This window comes from Bos indicus, chromosome 3, assembly GCF_029378745.1.
Source record: "Bos indicus isolate NIAB-ARS_2022 breed Sahiwal x Tharparkar chromosome 3, NIAB-ARS_B.indTharparkar_mat_pri_1.0, whole genome shotgun sequence".
Taxonomy (NCBI): Eukaryota; Metazoa; Chordata; class Mammalia; order Artiodactyla; family Bovidae; genus Bos; species Bos indicus.
In genome coordinates this window covers 75,117,460-75,131,503 of record NC_091762.1, presented here as the reverse complement: position 1 = coordinate 75,131,503, position 14,044 = coordinate 75,117,460, and the positions used below count along the sequence as shown (strand labels likewise).

The 14,044-nt window shown below is 36.6% G+C and overlaps 1 protein-coding gene across 1 annotated transcript in view; it reads right to left on the bottom strand.

Moving 5' to 3' along the window:
* Window positions 1-14,044, bottom strand: part of ANKRD13C (ankyrin repeat domain 13C) — a 92,368-nt gene that overhangs the window by 59,596 nt on the left and 18,728 nt on the right. The window lies entirely within an intron of this gene.

The window sequence follows — 14,044 nt, the reverse complement described above, 5'->3', positions numbered from 1 at the left end:
TATGTGGTAAAGTCAAGGTCAAAGGACGCAATGGTTTCTAAACACAGCATATCCTACTTGTCTTTCCCCCACCTCCCATGAAAAATATCCATTTTGCCTTTGGGACTTATCCTTCAAATAGATGTCAGATTCCTTTGCTGCTAATTTCTCTAATTTCTCTCTTTATCAACCTTTGTTCATTCAGCATACAGTTTAAATACCCACTACACACTCATCCTTGCTCATCTCAGTAAGATTCAATCCTGTCCTCAAGTTTTAAAAAATAAAAGAAAATGAAAACACTAACTGGAAAAAATATATTCACCCCTATTTTCACTGAAGCATTATTTACGATACCCATGATAGGGAAACAAACTAGGTGCCCATCGACAGACAAATGGATAAAATGTGTGTGTGTCTGTATGTATTACACATTCAATGGAATGTTATTTGGCCATTAAAAAAAGAATGAAATCTTGCCATCTGCAACAACACAGATGGACCGTGAGGGCATTATGCTAAGTGAAATAAGTCAGATAGAGACAAATACCATACAGTCTCACCTATATGTGGAATTTTTTAAAATACATACATACATATATATATATATAGACATACACACACACATACACAGAGAGAGAGAGAGCGAGAACAAACTGGTGATTGCCAAAGGTGAAGAATAGGAGAGTAGGTGAAATGGGTGAAGAGAATTAAAAGGTACAAACTCAGTTAAAAAATTAAGTCCTGGGGATGTAATATATGGCATGGTTACTATTATACTACATTTGAAAATTGTTAAATGTAGATCTTAAAAGCTATCATCACAAGAAAAAAAAATTCTGAACTATGTATGGTGATGCATATTAATCAGACTTCTTGTGGTAATCATTTCACTATATACAAACATGAAAACATTAGGTTATAGACCTGAAAGTAATAAAATGTTGTACATCAATTATACTTCAATTTAAAAAAAAAAAATATATTGCAAAGGTAAACAATTTCCTCTGTCTCAATATGCTAAATCAAGGTGGGTCTATAGAAGATACATTTTCTGTTTTGCTAAAATCAGTACCTTGTTATTGTAAACATTTGTTTCTGATCAGCTCCAGAGAAAAAGAAATCTACATATACAAGTATCAATTTCCAATTTGATTGGTTAGAATAAGATCGTCTTCTACCTTTTCTAAATATTGAACTAATTTCATGTGTTGCATTCACATTCTATGAAAATCTCTATCAAAACCAAAAAGTAGTCACAAAAAGTAAACTAGTTGACAAACTGATGCCAGAAACAGCTCAACACTAAGCCAAAACCAAAGCCTTTACTTTGGACTTTCATTCTTAATTCCCATTTCAATCTCCTCTCTAAACTGGAATAATAATTTTAAAACAAAAACTTCACCATGTTGTAGTTTCACTTAAAAGGCTTGACCGTGGTCTACATTTTATCTTTAACGTGGCATAAAAGGTTCTTGAGATAAGTCCTTACCTTCCTTTCTTCTCCTAGTTTCTTTCTTACCCCATATTTCATCTGAATTGCATGCAATAAATTCTCCAGTAGCTGAGATTCTTGATATTTTACACACATTTTGTTAATTCTTCCTACATATTCCTTCCCATTGGCCTAGCAAGTTAATACTCACCTTCTAGGGCTTAGCTCAAACATCATCTATCCACTGAAGCCTTCTCTAGATAATCAGATGTTCCTCTGCACTGCTCCCACAGCCTTCTATACCTATCTCTTTATTGAAGAACTTTTCACACTAAACTGTACTTTTTATGTAGAAACATCTGTCTCCTTCATTAGACATTAACCTCAGTACAACTAGATACATATTTTATTCATTTATGTATATGAAATGCTTCCAATACACATATAACATTCAAAATACAGTCAATAAGCATTCGTGAATGAAGGCTTCAGAAAAAGCTCTGACTGATAGCAACAAACCCTAAAAATATCACTAAAATGCAATAGGCATTACCTTAGGCAAGTGTTGCACACTCAAATATTTCCAGAATTGGGTTATGTAACTGTAAAAGTTTTCATGTTATTTTTCTTACATGTTTATAAGAATATGTTTATAAAACCATTTAGCCCTTGAATTTCCTTAGAGTGAACATTTTTATTATGGATTAATAATGACAAGAGTACTGATGTTTCCTAATTCCTTTTTGCGTACATTTTGACAATGTTTTTCTAGGATTCTGTCCATGTCATCTAAATTGTCGTCTATTGTCATATATTTTGTTTATAAATATCCTTCTACAATTTATAAATGACATTAAAATTTATGCAGATGCCCCACTTTTCATTCACATCTGTTATTTGTGTTTCTTATTTGATCAGTCTGAGGTTCATTACTTTTACGCATCTTTTTAAAGAACACAGTTTTGGCATGTTGCAACTTAACACCTGTTCTAAATAATTGTTGCCTTTATTATTTCTTTTCTTCTGTTATTTGGGTAAAACAGACTTAAGTTGGGAAATTAAGTAAATTATTCTTTTCCTAATTTCTTGAAATGAATTCTTAGATGCTTGGTTTTTCACCTTTTCCTAATATCTTTATCTTTTGATTACTAATCTCTAGTTTAATTGCAATTTGATCAGAAAACAGACTCAATATAATTTCAATCTGAAACATGTTGAAAGTTGCATTATGGTCAAGTTCAGTCAATTTTTGTAAATGTTTTCTGTATGTTTGAAAACAGCATGTAACCTGAGGATCTGGGGTGCAACATTTCAAATAAACATACTAGGTCCAGTTTGTGTTGTTCATACTTTTTGTATCCTTACTGGTTTTCTTGTCAGCTTATTGTTAAAAAAAGAAAGCTAAAATCTCCCACTATAACAGGAATTTCTATACTTCTTATATTTCTAGCAGTATTTGCTTGGTATATTTTCAGCCTATGTTATTAATTACAAATCAAATCCTTAAATACTTTCCCAGTAAAATGAATGGTTTTTTCCTCTTGAAGCACCTCTCTTTATCTCAGGTATTTTCTGCTCTCAAATTACCACACAATTGCACTCATCTCACACGCTAGTAAAGTAATGCTCAAAATTCTCCAAGCCAGGCTTCAGCAATAGGTGAACTGTGAACTTCCTGATGTTCAAGCTGGTTTTAGAAAAGGCAGAGGAACGAGGGGTCAAATTGCCAACATCCGCTGGATCATGGAAAAAGCAAGAGAGTTCCAGAAAAGCATCTATTTCTGCTTTATTGACTATGCCAAAGCCTTTGACTGTGTGGATCACAATAAACTGTGGAAAATTCTGAAAGAGATGGGAATACCAGACCACCTGATCTGCCTCTTGAGAAATTTTTATGCAGGTCAGGAAGCAACAGTTAGAACTGGACATGGAACAACAGACCGGTTCCAAATAGGAAAAGGAGTACATCAAGGCTGTATATTGTCACCCTGTTTATTTAACTTATATGCAGAGTACATCATGAGAAACGCTGGGCTGGAAGAAACACAAGCTGGAATCAAGATTGCCGGGAGATATATCAATAACCTCAGATATGCAGATGACACCACCCTTATGGCAGAAAGTGAAGAGAAACTCAAAAGCCTCTTGATGAAAGTGAAAGTGGAGAGTGAAAAAGTTGGCTTAAAGCTCAACATTCAGAAAACGAAGATCATGGCATCCGATCCCATCACTTCAGGGAAAATAGATGGGGAAACAGTGGAAACAGTGTCAGACTTTATTTTTCTGGGCTCCAAAATCACTGCAGATGATGACTGCAGCCATGAAATTCAAAGACGCTTACTCCTTGGAAGGAAAGTTATGACCAACCTAGATAGCATATTCAAAAGCAGAGACATTACTTTGCCAACAAAGGTTCATCTAGTCAAGGCTATGGTTTTTCCAGTGGTCATGTATGGATGTGAGAGTTGGACTGTGAAGAAGGCTGAGCGCTGAGGAATTGATGCTTTTGAACTGTGGTGTTGGAGAAGACTCTTGAGAGTCCCCTGGACTGCAAGGAGATCCAACCAGTCCATTCTGAAGGAGATCAGCCCTGGGATTTCTTTGGAAGGAATGATGCTAAAGCTGAAACTCCAGTACTTTGGCCACCTCATGCAAAGAGTTGACTCATTGGAAAAGACTCTGATGCTGGGAGGGATTGGGGGCAAGAGGAGAAGGGAACGACAGACGATGAGATGGCTGGATGGCATCACTGACTCAATGGACGTCTCAGTGAACTCCAGGAGTTGGTGATGGACAGGGAGGCCTGGCGTGCTGTGATTCATGGGGTCGCAAAGAGTCGTACACGACTGAGTGACTGATCTGATCTGATCTGATCTGATGATGTTAATATTGGAGAAGGAAATGGCAACCAACCCTTGTATTCTTGCCTGGAGAATTCCATGGACAGAAGAGCCTGGGAGGCTATAGTCCATGGGGTGCAAGAGTCGGACACGACTTAGTGACTACAGTTGTGTTAACCACATGATGTTAACACAACTATACCAATTTTTGACTGGTATTTACATGGAATATATTGTTCACTCCTTTCACTTTCAATTTTTATATGCTGTATTTCAAATGTGTTTCCAATTGTATGCAGCTGGGTGTTTTTTCATACAGTAAGACAGTATTTATCATTTAACTGTTAGAGCATTTAATCCAGTCTCATATATTATACTTAATTATATTGAAGTGAAAGTTGATCAGTCGTGTCCGACTTTTTGCGACCCCACAAACTATACAATCCATGGAATTCGCCAGGCCAGAATACTGGAGTGGATAGCGGTTCCCTTCTCCAGGGCATCATCCCAACCCAGAGATGGAGCCCAGGTCTACCCACATGGCAGGTGGATTCTTTACCAGCTGAGCCACTAAGGATATTATTGGAGTTTAACTCTACCTTCCAGCATTGTGCTTTTCATTGTGCTTTCAATATTTGTCTTGCCAGTTCCACATTTCTTTTTCTCATCTTCCTACCATTTTCTAAATTGATTATTTTCATATTTCCATTTTGGTTTTCTGTCTGTAGATAGAAGGTATATATTTATTTTTACTATTTTTATAGTAGTTATCCTAGACATGCACTGTCTGATATGGTAGCTATATGTGGTTATTGAGTATTGGAAGTGTGGCTGGTCTGAACTGAGATGTGCCATAAGTGGGATGTTTAAGACTTTAGTATGAAAAACAAGAATGTAAAATATCTCGATAATGTTTTATATTGGTCATCACATTAAAATAATGTTTTGGATATTTTGGGTTAAATAAGATGTAGTATTAAAATTAATTTAACCTACTTCTATTTTATGAGGCTAATAGAAAATTTAGTTTTAAGAGAGGCTTGCACTGGCTTTCTATTAGATAGCACAGCTCTAAAGTTTACAATATGCATCCTTGATTTATCAAATTCTCATGGTAAATGGCACATTACCCTTGAGAGCAAGTCAATGACCTTAGAACACTAACTTCATTCCCTCCATCCAGACTTACATGCTGTTATCTAGTCTCATGAGTTTTTATTTGAATCTTACAGTCAATATTCATTTAGGATTTCTTACCACTTTTGTTACTCTTCATTCCTTTCTACTTCAGAATCACTTTTATTCTATCTGAAATACATCCTTCAGTATTTCTTTTAGTGGTGGTCTGATAAGTGAATTCTCTTAGGTTTTGTTTGCAAATGTTTATTCAACTTCAAAGGGTACTGTAAAGGGTATATAATTCTTGATTAGCTGTTATTTTCTTCAGTATTCTATGTGGTCTTATGGTTTTCTTTCTTGTTGAGAAGTCAGCTATAGGAATTTCTACTGTTCTTTCTAAAATAATACGAATTTTCTGGCAGCACTTAAGTTTTTTTTCAGCCATCTCATTCCAATGTGCAATTCTTTTTTTTTATTCTGGGTTTTTCCAAGAGAACGCACTGGTCATAGCAAACACCCTCTTCCAACAACACAAGAGAAGACTCTCCACACGAACATCACCAGATGGTCAACACCGAAATCAGATTGATAATATTCTTTGCAGACAAAGATGGAGAAGCTCTATACAGTCAGCAAAAACAAGACCGGGAGCTGACTCTGACTCAGATCATGAACTCCTTATTGCCAAATTCAGACTTAAATTGAAGAAAGTAGGGAAAACCACTAGACCATTCAGGTATGACCTAAATCAAATTCCTTATGATTATACAGTGGAAGTGACAAATAGTTTCAAGGGATTAGATCTGATAGATAGAGTGCCTGATGAACTATGGACGGAGGTTTGTGACACTGTACAGTAGGCAGTGATCAAGACCATCCTTAAGAAAAAGAAATGCAAAAGGCAAAATGGTTGTCTGAGGACGCCTTACAAATAGCTGAGAAAAGAAAAGATGAAAAAGGCAAAGGAGCAAAAGAAAGATAAACCCATTTGAATGCAGAGTTCCAAAGAAGAGCAAGGAGAGATAAGAAGCCTTCCTGAGTGATCAATGCAAAGAAAAAGGAAAACAATAGAATGGGAAAGACTAGAGATCTCTTCAAGAAAATCAGAGATACCAAGGGAACATGTCATGCAAAGATGGGCTCAATATAGGACAGAAATGGTATGGACCTAACAGAAGCAGAAGATATTAAGAGGTGGCAAGAATACATAGAAGAACCATACAAAAAAAGATCTTCGTGACTCAGATAACCACGATGGTGTGATCACTCACCTAGAGCCAGACATCCTGGAATGTGAAGTCAAGTGGGCCTTGGAAAGCATCACTACGAACAAAGTTAGTGGAGATGATGAAATTCCAGTTGAGCTATTTCAATCCTGAAAGATGATGATGTGAAAGTGCTGCATTCAATATGCCAGCAAATTGGGAAAACTCAGCAGTGGCCACAGGACTGGAAAAGGTCAGTTTTCATTCCAATCCCAAAGAAAGGCAATGCCAAAGAATGCTCAAACTACCGCACAATTGCACTCATCTCACACGCTAGTAAAGTAATGCTCAAAATTCTCCAAGCCAGGCTTCAACAGCACATGAACCATGAACTTCCAGATGTTCAAGATGGTTTTAGAAAAGGCAGAAGAAACAGAGATCAAATTGCCAACATCCGCTGGATCCTCGAAAAAACAAAGAGAGTTCCAGAAAAACATCTACTTCTGCTTTATTGACTATACCAAAGCCTTTACTATGTAGATCACAACAAACTATGGAAAATTCTTCAAGAGATGTGAATACCAGACCACCTGACCTGCCTCCTGAGAAATCTGTACGCAGGTCAAGAAGCAACACTTAGAACTGGACGTGGAACAACAGACTGGTTCCAAATCAGGAAATGAGTACATCAAGGCTGCATACTGTCACCCTGCTTATTTAAATTATATGCAGAGTACATCATGCAAAATGCCAGGCTGGATGAAGCACAAGCTGGAATCAAGATTGCCGGGAGAAATATCAATAACCTCAGGTATCCAGATGACACTACCCTTATGGCAGAAAGTGAAGAAAAACTAAAGAGCCTCTTGTTGAAAGTGAAAGAGGAGAGTGAAAAAGTTGGCTTAAAATTCAACATTCAGAAAACTAAGATCATGACATCTGGTCCCATCACTTCATGGCAAGTAGATGAGGAAAAAATGGAAACAGTGACAGACTTTATTTTGGGGGGCTCCAAAATCACTGCAGATGGTGACTGCAGCCTTGAAATTAAAAGATGCTTGCTCCTTGGAAGAAAAGCTATGACCAACCTAGACAGCATGTTAAAAAGCAGAGACATCACTTTGCTAACAATGGTCTTTCTAGTCAAAGCTATGGTTTTTCCAGTCATCATGTATGGATGTGAGAGTTGGACTATTAAAAAAACTGAGGACTGAACAATTGGTGCTTTTGAACTGTGGTGTTGGAGAAGACTCTTTAGAGTCCCTTGGACTGCAAGGAGATCCAACTAGTCCATCCTAAAGAAATCAGTCCTGTATATTCATTGGAAGGACTGATGCTGAAGCTGACAACACGAAGACTTTGGCCACCTAATGTGAAGAACTGACTCATTGAAAAAGACCCTGAGGCTGGGAAACACTGAAGGCCGGAGAAGGGGACAACAGCAGATGAGATGGTTGGATGGCATCACTGCCTCTATGGACATGAGTTTGAGTAAGCTCCGAGAGCTGGTAATGGACAGGGAAGCCTGGGATGCTGCAGTCCATGGGGTCACAAAGAGTCAAGCACGACTCAGTGACTGAACCGAACTGAACTGGGCTTCTTAAATCTCTGAATTGATATCTTTCATCAATTTTTAAAAATTCTCAGCAATTGTCTTCTCAAATACTCCTTTCGCCCCATATCCTCTCTCTTCTCTCCTGGTGTTCAGTTAACATAAAACTGCTGTTACCTTTTTAGTTTTTAAAAAATTTCTTTCCCTTTTTCATTGTATTTTTCATTGTATTTCATTGTATTCTGATATATTTCCAAGATCATAAGTTCAGTCTTCTTCAGGATCTAAACCCATTTATTTAGTTTTCAACTCAGGATTATACATTTCCATTTGAGAATTTCTATTTAGTTCTTTTCCAGATATTTTAATTTTCATAGTTCCAAGTTCTCTAATAAATATTCAACCCTGTCTCTCATCCTCCAAGAAAATCATAAACATTGTCATTAAAAGTCTCTGTCCATACAAACTACTGTACATAAAACAGATAAACAACAAGGTCCTACTGTAAATAGCACAGAGAGCTATATTCAGTATCTTATAATAAACTATAATGGAAAAATCTGAAAAGGAATATGTATATGAATAACTGAAACACTTTGCAATACACCAGAAACTAACATAACATTATAAATCAACTGTACTTCTATTAAATAATAAAAAATAGTCCCTATCTAATAACAATTACAATAAATGAAGCTCTGATGATTGTTTCTCTTATTGCTTCTCTCTGGTTCTCATTCACATTGTCCAGTTTCCCTGTAATGCTGGTCATCTTTAATTATAAGCTGAATGTGATATTTAACCAACTCCTTATGCAAAAATATTGAAGCCTAAGAAACAAATCCTTCAGAGACTTTCATTTGGTTCTGCCATATGGCTGGGGGTACTAGACTAACCCAGGGGCTGAAATTTTTTTCTGGCCCTCATGACTCAAAAGTATGATTCACTCTGTATCAGAGCTGATTGACCTGCAACTGACCCTTATTCCCAAGCGGCAGCTCTTCAAGTTTTCATCCCAAAGACCAGCATTTTTAAGAGATATCCCACACCTGGTAGGCCCTGAAAGTGAAAGTGTTAGTCACTCAGTTGTGTCCTACTCTTTGCAACCCCATGGACTGTAGCACTCCAGGCTACTCTGTCCATGTAATTCTCCAGGCAAGAACACTGGAGTGAACAGCAATTTCCTTTTCCAGGAGATCTTCCCCATCCAGGGAAGGAACCTGGGTCTCCTGCAGTGCAGGCAGATTCTTTACCACCAAGCCACCAGGGAAGCTCAATCTCCATCTTTTGTCCTCTTAGCTCACTGAGACTGTCAAAAATACCACTCAGCCTCTTAACCACTTCTTCAGGATTTACAAAAGCTACTGGGTTTTCATCTTCTGCCAGATCTTGGACCAGGGGTTCCTTCCTACCTCATTAGATCTTCAATGCCCTTAAAGTAGAATATTTTATTCTTTGTTTTTGTTCAGTCACCCCGTTGTGTCCTACTCTTTGTGACCCCATGGACTGCAACATGCCAGGCTTCCCTGTCCCTCAGCATCTCCCAGAGTTTGCTCAAGTTCATGTTCATTGCATTGGTGATGCCATCCAGACATCTCATCCTCTGACACCCTCTTCTCCTGCCCTCAATCTTTCCCAGCATCACGAACTTTTCCAAAGGGTCATCTGTTCGCATCAGATGACCAAAACACTGGAGCTTCAGCATCAGTCCTTCCAGTGAATATTCAGGGTTGACCTCCCTTAAGGTTGACTAGTTTGATCTCCTTGCTGTCCAAGGGACTTTCAGGAGTCTTCTCCAGCACCAGATTTCAATGGCATCAATTCTTTGGCATTCTCTGCCTTCTTTACGGTACAGCTCTCACAACCATACGTGACCACCAAGAAAACCATAACCTTGACTATACAGACCTTTGTCAGCAGAGTAATGTCTCTGCTTTTCAACACACTGTCTAGGTTTGTCACCGCTTTCCTGCCAAGAAGCAATCGTCTTCTGAGTTCATGACTGCAGTCACCATCCACAGTGATTTAGGAGCCCAAGAAGAGGAAATCTGTTACTACTTCCACCTTCTCCCCTTCCATTTGCTATGCAGTAATGGGTCTGAATGCCACGATCTTATTTTTTTTTAATATTTAGTTAAAGCCAGCTCTTTCACTCTCCTTCATCCTCATCAAGAGGCTCTTTAATTCCTCTTTGCTTTCTGCCATTAGAGTGGTATCATTCACACATGAGATTGTTGATGTTTCTCCCACCTATCTTGATTCCAGCTTTTAACTCGTGTAGCCCAGCATTTCTCATGATGTGCTCAGCATATAGGTTAAACAAACAAGGTGACAGCAAACAGCCCTGTCATACTCCTTTCTAGATCTTAAACCAATCAGTTGTTTCATACAGCGTTCTAACTGTTGCTTCTTGACCTGCACACGGGTTTCTCAGGGGACAGATAAGATGGTCTAGTATTCTCATCTCTCTAAGAGCTTTCCAGTTTGTCATGATCCACAGTCAAAGGTTTTAACGTAGTCAAAGAAACAAAGATTCTGAAATCCCCTTGCTTTCTCTATAATCCAGCAAATGTTGCCAGTTTGACCTCTAGTTCCTCTTCCTTTTCTAAACCCAGCCTGGACATCTGGAAGTTCTTGGTTCACGTAATGCTGAAGCTTAGCATGCAATATTTTAAGCATGACCTTACTACCATGGAAGATTAAGTGCATCTGTCCAATGGTTAGCACATTCATTGATACTACCATCTTGGGAGCTGGGATGAGGATTGACCATTTCCAGTCCTGTGGCCACTGCTGGGTCTTCCAGATTTGCTGACATAATGAATGCAAAACTTTGATGGCATCGTCCTTTAGGGATCTGAATAGTTCTTCTGGAATTTTATTCTCATTTGCTTCTAAAGAAGACTGGTCCTAATTATCTAGTCATCATTACTAGAGGCAGAAGTCCTACTTTGATTTTATTTGTTAACTTTTCTCTATCTTCGTTAATACTTTGCTATTTTTTTATACTTTTTTGATGAGTGTATAAAGATGCAATAACTTTATGAGTACTAATGATCATACCTTCTATCAAAATATAATTACTCTCTTAGCATTTTTAAATCACTTTACCTCAAATTCAACTTTATCAGCAATTGACAGTCATAGCTTTCTTTTCTTTACCACCAACACAACAATAAAACTTACAATTTTCACTATTCTCCAAGGATATATGAAAGTTCTTTTCTTCGCTTTAGTTACGAGATGTCATAGTTACTATTTCTGGAATTTCTTCACTACTGTTTTCTCTTAGTAACAAATGCTGTACCTTAAAAACACAAACCAGGGAAGACACATGACTCAAACCCATCTAGTCTGATACCCAATTAGAAAACTGCTAAGTTTCAGGTGTATAACATAGTGATTCACAATTTTAAAGGTTATATTCCATTTATAAAGTATAGGCTATATTGTCTGTATTATATTATACTCCTTATAGCTTATTTATTTTGCACATAGTGGTCTGTATCTCTTATTCTGCTATCCTCCTCTTGTCTCCTTTTGCTTCTCCCCACTGATAACCATTAGCTTGTTCTCTATATCTGCGACTGTTTGTTTTTTGTTATATTCACTGGTCTATTTTACTTTTTAGAACCCACATATAAGTAATATTATACAGTATTTGTCTCTGACTTATTTCACTTCAAGTTCATCCATGTTGCTACATAAAACAAAATTTCATGGCTGAGTAATATTCCGTTATATATAAATCACATCTTCATCCATTCATATTTGATGGACACTTAGGTTGCTTCCATATTTTGGCAAATGTAAAGAATGCTGCTATGAACACTGGGGATGCATGTATCTTTTCAAATAAGTGTTTTCAGTTTCATTCAGATAAATACTCGAGTAAAACTTCTGGTTCTATTTTTAGTTTTTTGAGAAACTGCCTTACTGTTTTCCGTAGCAGCCGCACCAATTTGCATTCCTTACAACAGTGTAGGTTCCGTTTTCTCCATATCCTTGTGAGTATGTTATTCATGTTTTTTTAAATTAATTTTTATTAGAGTACATTTGATTTACTATTTGTGTTCTTTTTGGTGACAGCCATTCTGACAAGTGCGAGCTGATTTTGATTTTAATTTGCATTTCTCTGATAATTAACGTGCCTCTTAGCAATTTGTATGTCTTCTTTGGAAAACTGTTTATGCAGGCCTTCTGCACACTTTTTAAATAGTTTTTTTTTTTTGATGTTGAGCTGTATGAGCTGTTTATGTATTTTGGATATTAACCCCTTGTTGGTCAGATCATGTGCAAATATTTTCTCCCATTCCATAGGCAGTCTTCTCATTTTGTCAATAGTTTCTTTCACTATGCAAATGCTTTCTGGTTTAACTAGGTCCCATTTGTTTATTTTTATTTCCTTTGCTTAGGCAACAGATCAAAAAAATATTGGTACTATTTACATCAAAGAGTGTTTTGTCTATGTTTTCTTCTAGGAAGTACTGGTCTTACATTTAGGTCTTTAATTCATTTTGAGCTTAGTTTAATAAATATATGGTGTTAGAAAATGTTCTAATCTCATTCTTTGACATGTAAGCTGTCCAGTTTTCCCAGCATCACTAATTAAAGAGAATGTCTTTTCTCCATTGTGTATTCTTGCCTCATCTGTCATAGACTAATTGACCAACATGCATGGGTTTATTTCTGAGCCTTCTGTTCTGTTCCATTTATCTAAATATCTCTTTCTATGCCAATACCATACTGTTTTGGTTACTGTAGTTTTATAGTAGACTGAAGTCAGGAAGCTTGATCCCTCCAGTTCTATTCTTTCTCAAGATTTCTTTTGCTAATCAGGGTCTTTTGTGTTTCCATACAAATTTCAGAATTATTCATTCTAGTTCTATGGAAAACACCCTTGGTGTTTTGATAGGGATTGCAATAATTCTGTAGGCTTCTTTGGATGGTAAAGCCATTTTAACAATATTAATTCTTCCAAACCATGAACACAGTATAACTTTTTGTCTGTTTATTTAATCTTCAATTTCTTTCATGAGTGTTACTGTCAAGCCTTTTTTTCTGTATTCAATTTAGATGTTTTAAAATGAAGTGACTATATTTTTTTAAATTTCCATAGTATCTTGATAATTTGGACTGTTTTCTTCCCATCATGATTTACCAGTTTTAAAGAAACAAACTGCTTTATGTGTTACTAAAAAACAAGGCAATTATTTTCTAAACTTCTATTTCTTACAGTTCTTAATAGAGACTTAGGATACTTATATTGATGCTTCTTTTATAATAATCATTTTCAAAGACTCTCACATGGATTTTTTTTTTTTTTTTTTCTGCTTTTCCATCTTGGAATGATTCATTGAGCTCTAGTATGGGAAAGGGCAAGCATATTGCCCTTGCTTTTCTCTCAACGTCCAAGAGAAAAAGTAGCAGAAACTCCTCTACATGCTGAATCTAAAAGAACAAACTGGTATTTAAGTACTTTCCTATGACACTCTAAATAATACAAAGAAATCAAACAGCTGAGGGATTAAGGAGTTGCTTGCATATAACTCAAAAGATAAGGAGAATGGTACAAGGCTTCTATCCAAAAACTAGAAAATACTATTGAAAAAAATTAAATAATACCTAAATACCCCAAATTCATGGATTAAATATTGTTAAGATAACAATGCTCCCTAAATTGGTCCATAAACTCAAAGCACTCTCCATTAAAACTCACTGGCTTTTTGTTGAAAACTGACAAGATGATCTAAAAATTCATACAAAAATTCAAGGGACCCAAAATATTCAAAAGAATCTTGGGAAAAAAACCAACAAAGTTGGAGAACTCATACTTTCCAATTTCAAAACTTACTACAAAACCACAAGAATCAATAGAGTATGTACTTGCATAAGGACAGAAGTATATATCAAT